Below are 17,872 nucleotides of genomic sequence, written 5' to 3' on the forward strand. Positions count from 1 at the left end.
CGTATGCAGTAGGCCAGTAAGTAAAGTGGGCAAAAGGGAGAAGTACCATGCCAAATAAATATTTTTTAATACAATGAACATAATACAAAGGAAAACATCTTAAGATGACATTTGCACAAAAGCCCTCCGCATTTCCTGTACAGGTTGAGGTATGTATATCAAGAAAGCGGCTGACTTCCCCTAGTGATTTGATAACATGGACTGGTATGTCCTGACTTGATGCAGTAGAAGTGGCCCCTATCCAGAAGGAGCGTCCTGAATATCTACTAGGATTCAAACCCAGTCATGTTAGTAATAATCGCACGTACAGCATAAACATAGAAGTAGTCAGGACTGCTCCGTGAAGTGACAGAAATTGTATTTCTGACAGCGTAGGGAGTGTGAGGAGATGAGAGTCAAGAACCCTTACCAGGCACCATCTATTGTGCGCAAGTTAATATGTGATCTGGACTGGCTGTCCCAGTTGACTAGTTTTGGTTACAGGTAGTGACAGTATGTAGTGATCTTGGTGTTTTACTAGATAGGAGCGCATGAGGCATCCATGGGAGTTATCGTTACTATGGATGGTAATTTCTCCTGGTCTAACGAACCCATAAAAAGCCAGATAAATTGCAGTTTTTAATAACCAGATTAGTGATGTTTTAAAAAGGGGCTGAATCTAGCAAGTCTGACATATCTTTGAACAATTGTTTATTAACGAGTAGTGATGTACCGAACTGTCCGCCGGCGAACAGTTCCCGGCGAACTTAGCGTGTTCGCGTTCGCCGCGGCGGGCGGACACATGCGCAGTTCGATCCGCCCCCTATTCGTCATCATTGGGCAAACTTTGACCCTGTGCCTCTCGGTCAGCAGACACATTCCAGCCAATCAGCAGCACTCCCTCCCTTCCACACCCTCCAACCTCCCTCCCAGCATCCATTTTCGATTCATTCGGAAGATGCATGCTTAGTGAGATGAGGGAAAGTTTAGCTGCTGCTGATTACATAGGGAAATTGATAGCTTGGCTAGGGTATTCAGTGTCCACTACAATCCTGAAGGACTCATCTGATCTCTGCTGTAAGGACAGCACCCCAAAAAGCCCTTTTTAGGGCTATAACATCAGGCTGCTTTTTTTTTTTTTTCCGGTGTAATGTAATTGCAGGTGCCTGCCTGCCAGCTTCTGTGTGAGGTTCACATTGGATACTGTGCCTATTTGCCCAGTGCCACCACTCATATCTGTTTTAACAATAGGTTAAGCTTTACATTTAAAATAAATATTTTTTTTTCACTGTAATAGAAGAGCAGTTGCCTGCCTGCCAGCTTCTGTGTGAGGTTCACATTGGATACTGTGCCTATTTGCCCAGTGCCACCACTCATATCTGTTTTAACAATAGGTTAAGCTTTACATTTAAAATAAATATTTTTTTTTCACTGTAATAGAAGAGCAGTTGCCTGCCTGCCAGCTTCTGTGTGAGGTTCACATTGGATACTGTGCCTATTTGCCCAGTGCCACCACTCATATCTGTTTTAACAATAGGTTAAGCTTTACATTTAAAATAAATATTTTTTTTCACTGTAATAGAAGAGCAGTTGCCTGCCTGCCAGCTTCTGTGTGAGGTTCACATTGGATACTGTGCCTATTTGCCCAGTGCCACCACTTATATCTGTTTTAACAATAGGTTAAGCTTTACATTTAAAATAAATATTTTTTTTCACTGTAATAGAAGAGCAGTTGCCTGCCTGCCAGCTTCTGTGTGAGGTTCACATTGGATACTGTGCCTATTTGCCCAGTGCCACCACTCATATCTGTTTTAACAATAGGTTAAGCTTTACATTTAAAATAAATATTTTTTTTTCACTGTAATAGAAGAGCAGTTAGTTGTCTGCAAGCGTCTGTGTTTCAGGCCTACTTCAGCGTGTGCTCTGCAGACCTGTGCCAGCGTGCTTTGACAGTTGCCAATCATATCTGGTGTCTCTATAGCGTGCTTTTACAACCAAAATTTTGTTTCCACTGTAATAGAAGAGCAGTTGCCTGCCTGCCAGCTTCTGTGTGAGGTTCACATTGGATACTGTGCCTATTTGCCCAGTGCCACCACTCATATCTGTTTTAACAATAGGTTAAGCTTTACATTTAAAATAAATATTTTTTTTTCACTGTAATAGAAGAGCAGTTGCCTGCCTGCCAGCTTCTGTGTGAGGTTCACATTGGATACTGTGCCTATTTGCCCAGTGCCACCACTCATATCTGTTTTAACAATTGGTTAAGCTTTCGATTTAAAAGAAATAATTTTTTTTTCACTGTAATAGAAGAGCAGTTAGTTGTCTGCAAGCGTCTGTGTTTCAGGCCTACTTCAGCGTGTGCTCTGCAGACCTGTGCCAGCGTGCTTTGACAGTTGCCAATCATATCTAGTGTCTCTTTAGCGTGCTTTTACAACCAAAATTTTGTTTCCACTGTAATAGAAGAGCAGTTGCCTGCCTGCCAGCTTCTGTGTGAGGTTCACATTGGATACTGTGCCTATTTGCCCAGTGCCACCACTCATATCTGTTTTAACAATTGGTTAAACTTTCGATTTAAAAGAAATAATTTTTTTTCACTGTAATAGAAGAGCAGTTAGTTGTCTGCAAGCGTCTGTGTTTCAGGCCTACTTCAGCGTGTGCTCTGCAGACCTGTGCCAGCGTGCTTTGACAGTTGCCAATCATATCTGATGTCTCTTTAGCGTGCTTTTACAACCAAAATTTTGTTTCCACTGTAATAGAAGAGCAGTTGCCTGCCTGCCAGCTTCTGTGTGAGGTTCACATTGGATACTGTGCCTATTTGCCCAGTGCCACCACTCATATCTGTTTTAACAATTGGTTAAGTTTACATTTAAAAGAAATAATTTTTTTTCACTGTAATAGAAGAGCAGTTAGTTGTCTGCAAGCGTCTGTGTTTCAGGCCTACTTCAGCGTGTGCTCTGCCGACCTGTGCCAGTGTGCTTTGACAGTTGTCACTCATATCTTGTGTCTCTATAGCGTGCTTTTACAACCAAAATTTTGTTTCCACTGTAATAGAAGAGCAGTTGCCTGCCTGCCAGCTTCTGTGTGAGGTTCACATTGGATACTGTGCCTATTTGCCCAGTGCCACCACTCATATCTGTTTTAACAATAGGTTAAGCTTTACATTTAAAATAAATATTTTTTTTTCACTGTAATAGAAGAGCAGTTGCCTGCCTGCCAGCTTCTGTGTGAGGTTCACATTGGATACTGTGCCTATTTGCCCAGTGCCACCACTCATATCTGTTTTAACAATAGGTTAAGCTTTACATTTAAAATAAATATTTTTTTTTCACTGTAATAGAAGAGCAGTTGCCTGCCTGCCAGCTTCTGTGTGAGGTTCACATTGGATACTGTGCCTATTTGCCCAGTGCCACCACTCATATCTGTTTTAACAATAGGTTAAGCTTTACATTTAAAATAAATATTTTTTTTTCACTGTAATAGAAGAGCAGTTAGTTGTCTGCAAGCGTCTGTGTTTCAGGCCTACTTCAGCGTGTGCTCTGCAGACCTGTGCCAGCGTGCTTTGACAGTTGCCAATCATATCTGGTGTCTCTATAGCGTGCTTTTACAACCAAAATTTTGTTTCCACTGTAATAGAAGAGCAGTTGCCTGCCTGCCAGCTTCTGTGTGAGGTTCACATTGGATACTGTGCCTATTTGCCCAGTGCCACCACTCATATCTGTTTTAACAATAGGTTAAGCTTTACATTTAAAATAAATATTTTTTTTTCACTGTAATAGAAGAGCAGTTGCCTGCCTGCCAGCTTCTGTGTGAGGTTCACATTGGATACTGTGCCTATTTGCCCAGTGCCACCACTCATATCTGTTTTAACAATTGGTTAAGCTTTCGATTTAAAAGAAATAATTTTTTTTTCACTGTAATAGAAGAGCAGTTAGTTGTCTGCAAGCGTCTGTGTTTCAGGCCTACTTCAGCGTGTGCTCTGCAGACCTGTGCCAGCGTGCTTTGACAGTTGCCAATCATATCTGGTGTCTCTTTAGCGTGCTTTTACAACCAAAATTTTGTTTCCACTGTAATAGAAGAGCAGTTGCCTGCCTGCCAGCTTCTGTGTGAGGTTCACATTGGATACTGTGCCTATTTGCCCAGTGCCACCACTCATATCTGTTTTAACAATTGGTTAAACTTTCGATTTAAAAGAAATAATTTTTTTTCACTGTAATAGAAGAGCAGTTAGTTGTCTGCAAGCGTCTGTGTTTCAGGCCTACTTCAGCGTGTGCTCTGCAGACCTGTGCCAGCGTGCTTTGACAGTTGCCAATCATATCTGATGTCTCTTTAGCGTGCTTTTACAACCAAAATTTTGTTTCCACTGTAATAGAAGAGCAGTTGCCTGCCTGCCAGCTTCTGTGTGAGGTTCACATTGGATACTGTGCCTATTTGCCCAGTGCCACCACTCATATCTGTTTTAACAATTGGTTAAGTTTACATTTAAAAGAAATAATTTTTTTTCACTGTAATAGAAGAGCAGTTAGTTGTCTGCAAGCGTCTGTGTTTCAGGCCTACTTCAGCGTGTGCTCTGCCGACCTGTGCCAGTGTGCTTTGACAGTTGTCACTCATATCTTGTGTCTCTATAGCGTGCTTTTACAACCAAAATTTTGTTTCCACTGTAATAGAAGAGCAGTTGCCTGCCTGCCAGCTTCTGTGTGAGGTTCACATTGGATACTGTGCCTATTTGCCCAGTGCCACCACTCATATCTGTTTTAACAATAGGTTAAGCTTTACATTTAAAATAAATATTTTTTTTCACTGTAATAGAAGAGCAGTTGCCTGCCTGCCAGCTTCTGTGTGAGGTTCACATTGGATACTGTGCCTATTTGCCCAGTGCCACCACTCATATCTGTTTTAACAATAGGTTAAGCTTTACATTTAAAATAAATATTTTTTTTTCACTGTATTAGAAGAGCAGTTGCCTGCCTGCCAGCTTCTGTGTGAGGTTCACATTGGATACTGTGCCTATTTGCCCAGTGCCACAACTCATATCTGTTTTAACAATAGGTTAAGCTTTACATTTAAAATAAATATTTTTTTTTCACTGTAATAGAAGAGCAGTTAGTTGTCTGCAAGCGTCTGTGTTTCAGGCCTACTTCAGCGTGTGCTCTGCAGACCTGTGCCAGCGTGCTTTGACAGTTGCCAATCATATCTGGTGTCTCTATAGCGTGCTTTTACAACCAAAATTTTGTTTCCACTGTAATAGAAGAGCAGTTGCCTGCCTGCCAGCTTCTGTGTGAGGTTCACATTGGATACTGTGCCTATTTGCCCAGTGCCACCACTCATATCTGTTTTAACAATAGGTTAAGCTTTACATTTAAAATAAATATTTTTTTTTCACTGTAATAGAAGAGCAGTTGCCTGCCTGCCAGCTTCTGTGTGAGGTTCACATTGGATACTGTGCCTATTTGCCCAGTGCCACCACTCATATCTGTTTTAACAATTGGTTAAGCTTTCGATTTAAAAGAAATAATTTTTTTTTCACTGTAATAGAAGAGCAGTTAGTTGTCTGCAAGCGTCTGTGTTTCAGGCCTACTTCAGCGTGTGCTCTGCAGACCTGTGCCAGCGTGCTTTGACAGTTGCCAATCATATCTGGTGTCTCTTTAGCGTGCTTTTACAACCAAAATTTTGTTTCCACTGTAATAGAAGAGCAGTTGCCTGCCTGCCAGCTTCTGTGTGAGGTTCACATTGGATACTGTGCCTATTTGCCCAGTGCCACCACTCATATCTGTTTTAACAATTGGTTAAGTTTACATTTAAAAGAAATAATTTTTTTTCACTGTAATAGAAGAGCAGTTAGTTGTCTGCAAGCGTCTGTGTTTCAGGCCTACTTCAGCGTGTGCTCTGCCGACCTGTGCCAGTGTGCTTTGACAGTTGTCACTCATATCTTGTGTCTCTATAGCGTGCTTTTACAACCAAAATTTTGTTTCCACTGTAATAGAAGAGCAGTTGCCTGCCTGCCAGCTTCTGTGTGAGGTTCACATTGGATACTGTGCCCACTAGCCCAGTGCCACCACTCATATCTGTTTTAACAATTGGTTAAGCTTTAGATTTAAAATAAATAATTTTTTTTCACTGTAATAGAAGAGCAGTTGCCTGCCTGACAGCTTCTGTGTCAGGTTGGATGCCTTGCCCATTTGCACAGTCAGTGCCACCACTCATATCTGTTTTAACAATAGCTTAAGCTTTAGATTTTAAAGAAATCTTTTTTTTTCACCGTAATAGAAGATCAGTTAGTTGTCTGCAAGCATCTGGGTGTCAGGCCTACTTCAGCGTGTGCTCTGCAGACCTGTGCCAGCGTGCTTTGACAGTTGCCAATCATATCTGTTGTCTCTTTAGCGTGCTTTTACAAAGAAAAAAGGTTTCCAGTGTAAGCTAATAGCAGACAGTCAGTGTCCTTCAAGCGGCTTTGTCAGGCCTTCCTTCAGCGTGTGCCCTGCACAACCCTGCCAGCGTACTTTGACAGTTGCCACTCATATCTGGTGTCTCTATAGCGTGCTTTTAAAACCAAAATTTGTTTTTCACTGTTATAGATTGAATAGCAGTTACTTGTCTTCAAGCGGCTCTGTCAGTCCTTCCTTCAGCGTGTGCTCTGCAGAACTGTTCCAGTGCACATTGCCAATTTACGTTGCACTCATTAGAACCAAACACTGTGGGGTGATTTCACCAAGGACCACACGACGGAACAGGATCTGATTTTTAGGGTCCTTCAAATTGAAAAGGAGGATCCGGTATTTATTCTTATATCTGCTGTCAGTACACAGGAAAAGTTTAAATATTTCTTGTTCTACGTTCTCTGCAACTCCACGCACCGACTCATCCAATACGTGAAGATCTGGGGTTTCTCTGACTCTCCTCAGTAGTGTATCAAACAGAGTCTGCACTGTGGTAACACGGACATCTTCAGGACATAACTCAACTATTTGCAGATAGGCAGTCTGCAGCTTCTCTTTTTCACCTGTTCTCTTCTTTCTCTTATGCGTATTCTTGTCTATATGCAGGTGGTCTCTTGCCTTTCTTTTAACCAATTCGTTCCTTCCATATGGTTTCAAAAGATCTCTGGCATCATTACTTTCAACGCAAATAACGTCATCATAGTTAGTCTCCTCATTATTCACCGGGAAGAGAGTGTTTGCACTGACTACCCACAGCATGCTCTTGCCATTGCCTACTCCACCTTCAACGACAGGGTGCAAGTCCCAAGGAGAAGGATCATTCACTTTATTATCTGTCTTTATTTCACAAGTAGTGCCTGGAACATCCTCATGGGTCACAAGATGTAAATCTGGACTAATGTCAACCCCAGGGTCTGGAAAATCATCAATTTGAAATTTTTCGAATAATCCCAGTGGGCTGCCACATTCTTCCTCCTCTGATGGTATTAAAGTTTGCAGAGATTCACTATGGGGTGGTGTCAAGCATTTTGGAGAACAATTAAGCATCTCCATCCCAATACGTTTCAGATGTCCTATCAGCTCTTCCACCCTATGCGATACTATGGGCAGGCTACCTGTGACGTCATTACTCACGGCCCTATTTCACGCGGACACTCTGTGTCAGTGTGTATCATGGTCTCTGTGGACAGGGAAAAGTCTCTATTCTGCTCTGTGTCAGTGTGTATCAGGGGTTTTGAGGACAGGTGTCAATCCATATCTGCCAAGTGACCCTATGTAGGGGGAACAGTCCCTATTCTGCTCTGTGTCAGTGTGTATCATGGTCTCTGTGGACAGGGAACAGTCTCTATTCTGCTCTGTGTCAGTGTGTATCAGGGGTTTTGAGGACAGGTGTCAATCCATATCTGCCAAGTGACCCTATGTAGGGGGAACAGTCCCTATTCTGCTCTGTGTCAGTGTGTATCATGGTCTCTGTGGACAGGGAACAGTCTCTATTCTGCTCTGTGTCAGTGTGTATCAGGGGTTTTGAGGACAGGTGTCAATCCATATCTGCCAAGTGACCCTATGTAGGGGGTACAGTCCCTATTCTGCTCTGTGTCAGTGTGTATCATGGTCTCTGTGGACGGTGAACAGTCTCTATTCTGCTCTGTGTCAGTGTGTATCATGGTCTCTGTGGACAGGGAACAGTCTCTATTCTGCTCTGTGTCAGTGTGTATCAGGGGTTTTGAGGACAGGTGTCAATCCATATCTGCCAAGTGACCCTATGTAGGGGGAACAGTCCCTATTCTGCTCTGTGTCAGTGTGTATCATGGTCTCTGTGGACGGTGAACAGTCTCTATTCTGCTCTGTGTCAGTGTGTATCATGGTCTCTGTGGACAGGGAACAGTCCCTATTCTGCTCTGTGTCAGTGTGTATCAGGGGTTTTGAGGACAGGAGTCAATCCATATCTGCCAAGTGACCCTATGTAGGGGGAACAGTCCCTATTCTGCTCTGTGTCAGTGTGTATCAGGGGTTTTGAGGACAGGTGTCAATCCATATCTGCCAAGTGACCCTATGTAGGGGGAACAGTCCCTATTCTGCTCTGTGTCAGTGTGTATCAGGGGTTTTGAGGACAGGTGTCAATCCATATCTGCCAAGTGACCCTATGTAGGGGGAACAGTCTCTATTCTGCTCTGTGTCAGTGTGTATCAGGGCTGGGCTTTGAGGACAGGTGTCAATGTTAGGTGATTTCTGCCCTTTATGGATTAAAAGCAGACTCTGCATCAACTGTGCAATTTTCCATGGGAGTTTTGCCATGGATCCCCCTCTGGCATGCCACAGTCCAGGTGTTAGTCCCCTTGAAACAACTTTTCCATCACTATTGTGGCCAGAAAGAGTCCCTGTTGTTTTTAAAATTCGCCTGCCCATTGAAGTCAATGGCGGTTCGCGCGATTCGCCGGTTCGCGAACATTTGCGGAAGTTCGCGTTCGCCGTTCGCGAACCGAAAATTCCGGGTTCGCGACAACACTATTAATGAGTAACCTTTGATGTGGAAAAGGACTGCTGGCTTTGTGTATACCTTTGAGTATGGTATTGGATAAGAAGAAAGAAAAATGGGATTGTCTGGGGATGTTGAATACAAGTGGTGTTGAATGCCAGATAAGTATAGCTTGATAGTATTATGGAACAGCCTTAACCTAAGTTGGTAAAAAGTAGCGAATGCTACCAAAGATGTAACGTCAAACATATTATCCAATTTATGGTCTGCCATAAATGTCATATATAAATAGAAAGCCCTATTGTAGGATTGGCAAGTGCTAGTTGAAAGGGTCATGCTAGGTACGACTCAACTATGCTCCAGTAATTAATTTAATCCATGACTAGCTCCTGGAACGATGAGGCGGCTGTGGCTACACGTGAGGCAGTGGGCACAGTTTCTTGAAATGCTTGGAATTTAAAACGAGACAATTGGTCAGCTGCGGTATTGAAAACTCCAGGAACATGACAACAAACCAGATAAAAGTGATTACAGGCAGCTAACCAAGTCAGTCTCCTCATAATAGCCATTGAGCCTGAACGTCCTTTGTTAATGATATGGCAAGTAGCTTGGTTGTCGGAAAAGCATCGCACTGAGCAACCAGACCATAAATGGCCCCATGCCACTGCTGCAGAAACAATAGGATACACCTCGAATAAGGCAGAGTTGTTGGTGAATAGACATGTGCAATTCGCTTCGGTCCGAATATGAATTCGGACGAATTTCAGGCAATTCGGACATTTGGGTACTTCCGAATGTCCAAAGTGACGAAGCACGGTATTGCCTAAGTACTAATATACTTACCCAGTGAAAGAAGAAGAATGTTACATTGTATACAATTTTAAATAAAAAGTATACAAACATAGCCAGGATTCAGCTGTAAGCATTTGCAACACTTACAACAATCAAGTAACATACATTCATATAAACTGTAAGTTACTTGACCAGTCAATGTAATGACAAGAATGAATAAGTAGATAACTCCCTAATTCCCACGGTATTAGGGAGCTATCTACTAAAAGGCTGAAAGACCTAAATTTGTCTTTCAGCCAAATTTACTAATATTAAGTAAAAATTACTTAGCATTAGTAAATTATGCCCCTACTCGCTATACTGCGAGTAGGGGAATGTCTATTAGACAGTGAGCAGCCTGTGGCGGTGGGTGGGGGCCCTAAATTATAAAAAGGGGGGGCCTAATGTCCTCCCCCTGGCCCCCACCCCTGAGCGGTGGGTGGGGGCCCTAAACTGGAATAAGGGGGGGGACCTAATGTCCTCCCTCTGGCCCCCACCCCTGAGCAACGGTTGGGGGCCCTAAATACTAATAAGGGGGGGACCTAATGTCCTCCCCTCCGGCCCCCACCCCTGAGCGGCGGGTGGGGGCCCTAAAAAAATGTCGTCGTCCCCCGGTGACTAGGGGTCCCCAAACCCCTAGTCACCCCCTCCCCCCAAAAAAAATTATCTCCCTACCTACCCCACTCACCCTAAAAATAATGACGAGGGGACCTTTAACTAAGTACCTGTAAAAAAAATAACTAAAACTTACCATTCAATGTTTTCTTTCTTCTAAAATCTTTTTTTTTAGCCCCAAAAAAGGCCAAATAAAAAAAAACATAATAACCGACTCAATAAAAAAATTAAAAAAATAAAAACGAGCGCAAAAAAAAGAATCCATCTTCACCCATGGAGGGCTCCACGCAGACTTAGGTTTGGGGACCCCTAGTCACCTGGGGGGGAACATTTTTTTTTAGGGCCCCCACCCTCCGCTCAAGGGTGGGGGCCAGGGGGGAGGACATTAGGTTTCCCCCCTTATTAGTATTTAGGACCCCCACCTGCTGCTCAGGGGTGGGGGCCTGGGGGGAGGACATTAGGTCCCCCCCTTATTAGTATTTAGGGCCCCCACCCACCGCTCAGGGGTGGGGGCCAGGGGGGGAGGACGTTAGGTCCCCCCCTTATTCCAATTTAGGGCCCCCACCTGCCACTCAGGGATGGGGGCCAGGGGTAGGACATTAGGTCCCCCTTATTAGTATTTAGGGCCCCCACCCACCGCTCAGGGGTGGGGATCAGGGGGGGAGGACATTAGGACCCCCCTTATTCCAATTAAGGGCCCCCACCTGCCACTCAGGGATGGAGGTCAGGGGTAGGACATTAGGTCCCCCCTTATTAGTATTTAGGGCCCCCACCCACAGCTCAGGGGTGGGGGCCAGGGGGAGAACAATAGGTCCCCCCTTATTAGTATTTAGGGCCCCCACCCGCCGCTTAGGGGTGGGGGCCAGGGGGGAGGACATTAGCCCCCCCCCCCATTATTAGTATTTAGGGCCCCCACCCACCAACACAACTCAAAGTTTTAGCGAACGTTTCAAAAATGTTAGGGCTGCTTTTCGAACCAAATGTAAATCTTGTGAAGAAATAGTGAAGACCTTTCCATTTAATACCATGCCAATGCCATAGAGATGGTTGAATGGGTAGTAACTTGAAAGCATGTACAATGTCTGTCTTACTGAGCCAGGCCCCCACCCTTGCTGCAATCAATCGCATTGTCAAACACAGAATACTGCAATGAAAACTCCTTTGAGGTAATTAAGGAGTTGAGACTAGGGATCCCTGATGTATGGGTTGCGGAGAGATCAACAAGGTCTTCCCGGTGACTAAACCTATGGGGTTAGTCCTCCAGTTGGAGAATGGAGGCTCCTTAAAAGGTCCTAATAAAAACCCTTCCCTTAGTTCTTGTTGCAACAGTGTCTCAACCACATCTGTATCAGCCATACAGGGTATAAGGGAAAGATAATTCATTCCCTAAAATTACATAATAAAAAACAGAAAATATACAATACAAACTCATTTAAAATTATATATATATATATATATATGTATATATATATATATATTTATTTATTGGGGACGGGGCCTGCCCGCCATGCTGACCGGTCGCATGAGGAAATTCGAGCCGGAGAGAAAGATCACTGAGCCGGAGCTGAAGTGGGCACAACAGCAGGCTCCGAGATCGGGAGTCTTGGGGCCACCCAGGCCATACAGGACTTTGGAGCTTGCGACCTTTCTGCGAGAAAGGCAGGATGGGGTGGCGGCCGTCCATCCTGCCTTTCTCGCAGAAAGGTCGCAAGCTCCAAAGTCCTGAGTGCCTAATTGCTTGCTTGACCACCACACGACGGCTTTGGAACGCATCTCACGGGCCCCTTCCCCTACCACCCATCTGGGCCTGACGGCTATCCTGGTCCCCACTGGAGGGCACCGAAGCGATCCATACCGAGGCCTGCAGGTCGCACTTCAATGCCACGAAGCTAAAATGACCGCCGCACTGCCTCGTCGCCACTCGGGCATCTGAAAAACACCTCACCACCTTAAAGGGATGGAGGCACCAGCAATACAAGTACCTGATACGGGTTTTTCCTGCCCAAGTCGCAAGCCAGATGGCATGGCACCACACAAGGCATCGCTTCACTCCTGGAGGAAGGTCCATTGGAACTGGGTCTCCACCGACCAGATACCCGATACCGGGGCGAGGTCCTACCCAGCAACTCACCTACCAGGGTGAGAGCGGACGATACACATCTCCAGCTCTCGATCCCCAACTGACCACCCACTACATCACAGCAAAACGGGGAGAGGTAAACGTGTCCACCGGGTAAGAAACGGAATGAGAGGGCATAACACGATCAGCATGGGGCATAGTTGAACTGCTCATTGACACGTTGCTTAGTCTCACAGAGACACTTGACTACCTACCTTACATTGTACCATGAGCTCAGCGGACATACCCTCTCACCAGGGTGGAGGCAGGGAAGCCACAAGCCCGGGAGACCAAGCATGCCCCACAGCTTACTACCTCCAACAGCCCAGTGGAGCAAGACCAAGGGAGAAGAGTGACTCGCATGCAAGGACCCAGTGGAGTTTTATGCTTGTTTTTTGATTACTCACATGCTTACCTAACGTTATAACTGCTTTAAGACGTATCTAATGCATATACACAGTCAAATATGTAACATGCCGTAGTGTAATGACTCTCAGCCTATGGACTGACATGTCCTGTAACTGAATCTTGCCTGAGTTACACCTCTGCTACAAGCTCCAGCCCATAGTTAATTTGCAGACATGTAACTGTTCACACTATTAATTACAATGCACGGTATTGGACTGCCTGAAACCTTCTGCCTGGAAACATAGTTTTAGCATTAAGATATTGTTCATACATAGCATGATAATTTAGCATGACATAATAACACAAAAATTGTGTTGTCTAAATGCATGCCATATCAATTAATTGTTCAAGATAAGCCTGCAGTCGCTGTTGTGGCACTGCAAGATCAAATGTTGTCTGTTCACACATGCACAAAGAAAAATAAAGAATTTAAAAAAAATTATATTTATATATATTTATATATATATATATATATATAGAGAGAGAGAGAGAGATATATATATAGATATATATATATAATTTAAAAATATTCATTAAATTAGAACTGCCATTTCGAAGTCCACATCGAGCCCCTTTGGAGACAAAGTATCTAGATCAAATATCCACTTCATCTCACATGTGCTCAATGTGGACTCCAGGTTACCACCGCTCCAATATCTCTGTATAATCTGAATTCCACAGAGTTGTAGATTGGTAGGGTCACTATTATGGCATGTTAGAAAATGCTGAGACACATTATGATTGAGATAACCCCTCTTTATGTTGTAGATATGCTCACGTATCCTTGTTTTAAGGCATCTTGAAGTATTGTCTACATATTGCAAGCCACAAGGACACATGAGCATATATACCATATTCTTTGAATGGCAGGTAATAAAATATCTAATCTGAAATTCTTCCTGTCCTGAAGAGGATTTAAAATGATCAATTCTTTGAATTTTTTTGTTTAACATTTTTGCATTCCATACAGCTTCCACAATGTGGAAGCCTGACAATTTGGTCTCTATGAGTACTAATAAAATCTGTATTTTTAATATCAATAAAATTGGAAGTTAAAATTTGTTTCAGATTACGTGCCCCTCTAAACCTTAGGTTTTATCTTCTAAAATCGGTATTAATTCTGAGTCTTGTTTCAAGATATGCCAGCTTTTGTTAATAATGTGTCTTAGTTTCTTATGTTTGCTGTTGTAATTAAAAATCAAAGGAACTTTCTCTGTCTCCATGATGTTATATCTATGATTGTATTCCAATAGATTTTCTCTGTCTAATTCTCTGACTTCTTGGATATTGTCATTAAGACTATTAAGTGAATATCCTAGTTCAAGGAATTGGTCCTGCAAGAGGTTGGCCTGATCATTAAACTGGGTGATGTCTGAACAATTTCTCTTTAACATGAGGAATTGTCCTTTACGAATATTATCCAGCCATGGGCGGAAGTGATAGCTGCCTGTGTGAATATAACTATTCACATCCACCTTTTTTTTTTTTCAACTTGTATTTTATTGAATTTTCATACATAGATACTCACAACTGTATCGTATTATGGTAAATAATATGTGGTACCAACAATGGACCAACTGGAGCACGTTAACATTGGATGCGTGGTTAGGAAAAATTATTTATGTATCTCAGCTTTCTACAGTTTAGCAGTAGGTTCCACTTGTGTATCTCTGTCATGTTGGTCTGTCTTTATGTGTGGTCTATGGTAGGGCATTATCCCTTTGTTCTTTGTCAATTTGTGGCTCTCCTTTTGGGTCTCGGTGGTGTAGATGTTTGTGCGAAACTATTTACATTGTCTAACAGCGGTAGCTTGTCTGTGTGGTGCTTTACTAGGGTGGGCCTTCCTTTATTTATTTATGGGCTTTACATCTATCAGCTGTTTGCCGGCCTGGTGGTCTGTGTCCCGGCTATATGTGTGTGTGGTGGGCCTGGGAGTCGCCGTTGGGCATTGTGCTGAGTCTTGGGGGCTCTTTTTGGGGTTGTGTCTGTCGCTCGTATGCGCCGGAGAAATGTCTCCTGGTCGCCGTCAGGGGGTAGGGTTAGCGTTTCCTCTCCTCTCTGTGTAACCAATGATCCGTCTGCTCCCCACCTATACCGTACCCCTGCTTCCCGCAGTCTACTGGCAACTGGGCCTAGTTGCTTTTTCGCCACTAGTACAGCGAACGGGAAATCCCCATATATAGCTACCATGCAGCCCTCAAAGTTCACACTTTTTAACTCTCTCGAGCGGGACATGATGGCAGATCTAGCCGCAACGTTCTTGGTTACTGCAATAATGTCTCTGGGTGCCTCCGCTGGGGCCGAGGTGGATTTTCGAATACGGAATGCGGTCGTTATCATCTCCTCAGCAACTCCGTTTTTCGCTCCCATATGGGTCAGCATACGGTGCAGGAAGGACATGAGGTCATCCCCTGTTATCTCCTCCGGTACTCATCTGATGCGGATGTTTTTTCTCCTGTGCTTTGACTCCAGCACTGTCACAATTTTGGTTAGGTTTTGGACCTGTTTTGCCAGTCCTTGAATCTCCAGCTGGGCAGTCTGCAACTGTGTCTCCCTCTCTCCATCTTTGGATTCAACCGCTGTGAGTCTTTTACCCATTCCGCTTGCGTTGCCCGCAAGTCCACCTTCCATATTTGCCTCATCTCGGTTAAGAGGCATTTTATATCCCTTTTCGTTGCCGGCGCGGAGTCTGTATCTGAGTCAGACTCACTGTTAGTGTTACTCGCCAGGATATTCTCCACCGGTTGCTCCGCATCTCGTGATGCCTCTGAGGCTTCATCTTCACTCTGCGCTTCCGGCACCATCTTGGGTGCCTTCCGCCGGACCGGCCTGTCAAATGATAGCCTGATATCAGGCATTTTGCGGGTCTCAGGTGCGTGGATTTTTTCGTTCTTTCGCCCCATTAGGTCAGCTGTTGAGGGGTGGGTGTCTCTGTGTCCGTGGGAGCCGTTTAGGTGAGTTATTCTCCCGATTTGTTTAGTTTCTGTATCGGAGCTCCTCACAAGCACGTCTTGCCTGTTGCTCCATTGGCCACCTCTCCACATCCACCTTTTCAAAAAATGTATTTTTTCTTCTTCAACATAGATTTCTAAATCTAGGAAATTTATTTTTTGTACATTCACCTAATGCTTTAATAGGATATTCCATGTATTACTATTTTAAAAAGATAAAATGTCTAAAACCGAAGCTCTATTGCCCTTCCAAATTAAAAAGATATCATCGATGTTGGGAATATATATATAAAAGATCTTTCCCAATGTGCCATAAAAAGATTTGCATAGCTGGGTGCGAACCTGGTCCCAATGGCCGTGCCTCTGCACTGAACGTAGTAATAACCTTGAAAGCAAAAAAAGTTGTTATTAAGGGTAAGTGAAATACCCTCCAATATAAAATCTATCTAATCTTTGGGGAGCAGGGTAGTAGTTTCAAGAAAAAACGAGTAGCATTACAGCGTTCGTGCGATATAAAGATGCAAAAGTAATTCTTATAGATTTGGCTTGTGAACCTGAGCGAGGATTCGTCTATAAAACAAACGGAATCCACACTGAACCTCTCCATCGTATGTGAATGATATTAAGGACACAAACACTCTATACAGCCATAGAGCCGTCCGTGTTGCATAATCCACAACACTTCGTGCGATTTAGTAAATAACAGTTTGTATAAAAGGAGCCGAACGGGAGGGGAGAGGGTGGGCTTGCCTTGAATGGAATAACTAAGAAAGCCGCCGAATGAGTAATTCATACAAAAGCATAACGGGTGAAGACTTCAAGTGACGGTGCCGGCGCGACTATCATCTCTAAAGGTCAGAGGTCAGCAGGAGCTTCCGTGTTGGGAGGCCATCGGGGGGCAGACTGCAGAACCGGTGTAAAGGACTGAATCCAGACGGCAGAAAAACAAAGCGATCCACAGCCAGGAGTAGCGAGTTGGCGGTCTGTATGCACCGGAAGTAGCAGCATGCAGATTGCCAGACCAATTACGGTAGGGTAGGCAAGGGGGTAGTCACTTATATAGGTCCGATATGCCCCTCCCATAACTCCAGGCAAAGTCTTAATATATAGATAGATAGATCGATAGATAGATATGTCAAATGATTTCTAAATAAGTTTACCAAAAAAAGGATTAGAAGCCCAACCCAAGTAACTTTTTTCAGTTAACAGTTTTTTGCCCCTGATAGAGTCTTTCATTGCCCCTGACAGAGCCTTTTAATGTCCCTGACAGAGCCTTTCAATGTCCCCGACAGAGCCTTTCAATGCTCCTGACAGAGCCTTTTAATGTCGCTGACAGAGCCTTTCAATGTCCCCGACAGAGCCTTTCAATGCCCCTGACAGAGCCTTTTAATGTCCTTGACAGAGCCTTTCAATGCCCCTCACAGAGAATTTTAATGTCCCTACCTAACAGAGTTTTCTATGTCCCTACATAACAGAGCTGTATATGTCCCTAACAAACAATTTCAAAGACAATAACAGAGCTTCAACTTTCAGGTCCACTCTCTATCACTCCTCTACCACGAGTGATAGAAAATGGCTGATGGCTGGGTGGGCTCTCTGACAGCAGGGTGGGCTCTCTGACAGCCGGGCTGGCTGGCTGATGGCAGGGTGGGCGGCAGGGTGGGCTGACAGCACGGCGGGCTGACAGCAGGGCGAGCTTAAGATCGCGCTCCTGCAATCTCTTATGAGATCTCGGTTGCGCAATCTCTGCTGTTTCCGACCTTCTGGGAACAGCAGGTAGCAGCGGTCATCTTGAATGTGACGAAATGCTGCGGAACCCCAATTTTGTTCTGTGCGGAACACCAATTGGTAAACGCTGCCATAGAGCAAAGTTTTGGTGCTGGCTTTCACATCAGCCAGGGCCTCGCACGGCCAAATCACAGAATTCTCATATTCTCATAATAAGAATAAGAAAAGAAAGGACAGGAAAATCCCTCCACTAGTATTTAATACTCTCCTAACAATATAAAGAAGGACTACTAAAATTTCAGTGTGCAAAACTAATCTAAAAGACAGCCAT

The sequence above is a fragment of the Pelobates fuscus genome, chromosome 1 (genome assembly GCF_036172605.1).
Source record: "Pelobates fuscus isolate aPelFus1 chromosome 1, aPelFus1.pri, whole genome shotgun sequence".
Classification (NCBI taxonomy): Eukaryota; Metazoa; Chordata; class Amphibia; order Anura; family Pelobatidae; genus Pelobates; species Pelobates fuscus.